The sequence below is a fragment of the Wasmannia auropunctata genome, unplaced genomic scaffold (assembly GCF_000956235.1).
Source record: "Wasmannia auropunctata unplaced genomic scaffold, wasmannia.A_1.0 LD336101.1, whole genome shotgun sequence".
NCBI classification, from domain to species: Eukaryota; Metazoa; Arthropoda; class Insecta; order Hymenoptera; family Formicidae; genus Wasmannia; species Wasmannia auropunctata.
The window spans coordinates 1,156,190-1,157,356 of record NW_012026789.1 but is presented as its reverse complement, the minus strand read 5'-3'; the positions used below and the strand labels follow the sequence as shown (position 1 = coordinate 1,157,356).

General features: G+C 27.7%; 1 protein-coding gene across 1 annotated transcript in view; it reads left to right on the top strand.

The window, feature by feature from the left end:
- Positions 1-1,167, top strand: part of LOC105461185 (uncharacterized protein K02A2.6-like) — an 8,411-nt gene that overhangs the window by 1,238 nt on the left and 6,006 nt on the right. The gene's annotated exons all lie outside the window — the stretch shown is intronic.

The following is a 1,167-nucleotide window of genomic DNA, read 5'->3' as shown; positions in this document are numbered from 1 at the left end:
GTTTATATATAACAGTTTATGATAACAAATTATAATTGTTACGAATAAAGGACAGTTATTCCATGTGATAGCATTTGCATTTGCATCAATTTTGATATTTCCATGTTATCAAGATGAGCTATCACGCCATATATTTCGACGTTTCCTGTAATGTATAAGCACATTTATTATAAATATTTATTTTAAATATTTATTTTTAATATTAGCAATAATATACTTATCAGAAATATTTAAAACTAGTTGATCTTACTATATTAATACTTATATAATTCCTATATAACAAAATGTTTCCAATTATGATATTCTTCAAAGAAATGCTGCATACAAAAATATTCTTTGCACCAGGCGCAACGTATTATAGCAGGTGCACCACATGTGGAACAGAATGGTATTTCTTGAATATCCTTTCCAGAAAAACAAAAGTTTACAGGATTTTCGAAATATAGCTGTCGTTCTTCAATATATCCACTCTTGAGTCAGGCATATTTAAAAAGATTATGAAATCATGGAGAAGATAGCTGTATATGCGTTAAATGCTATATAGTATACTATAGTTGCACCTGGTGCAAAGAATATTTTTGTATGCTTCTTATAAGTCTATGTATATACCGCAAGGTGGTGTGGAAATGATTATGTTTTGTCATAAATGAAAAAACATTTTTCAACCGATATGTATAAATATACAGGGTGTCCCGTAACGCTTAATTAATATTTTAAGGCGTGAAAGAGAATGAAATTTTGAACTAAAAGTTCCTCTTTCAATTTTGGCTCAGATCATTATTTACAGAGTTATTAACGAATAAAGTTAATCAATCAGAGCGCGTTTAGCCGGAGTACGCAGGAGCGTAGCGTGCCTCTTCGCGCTCACTTCACATACATTCTCCCGATTACAATTTTATTCTAATTTTTCATATTAATAAATAAGTAAATGAAATAAATCAATAAATAAGGTAGCTAAATAAATAAATACCTAAATAAACACTTACAAATAAATAAATAAAAATAAATTTCATTATTAAATTAAATGTTTGTAAATAATTTGTTTACACAACTTCTTCAAAAATTGTTTTGCCATGCATGATTCTTACGTATTTTTTTCGTAGAAACCGATGGAATTATCAACTTTTATTTAAAGTCAGTTTTTAAAGAAATTGTTTATACAAATTG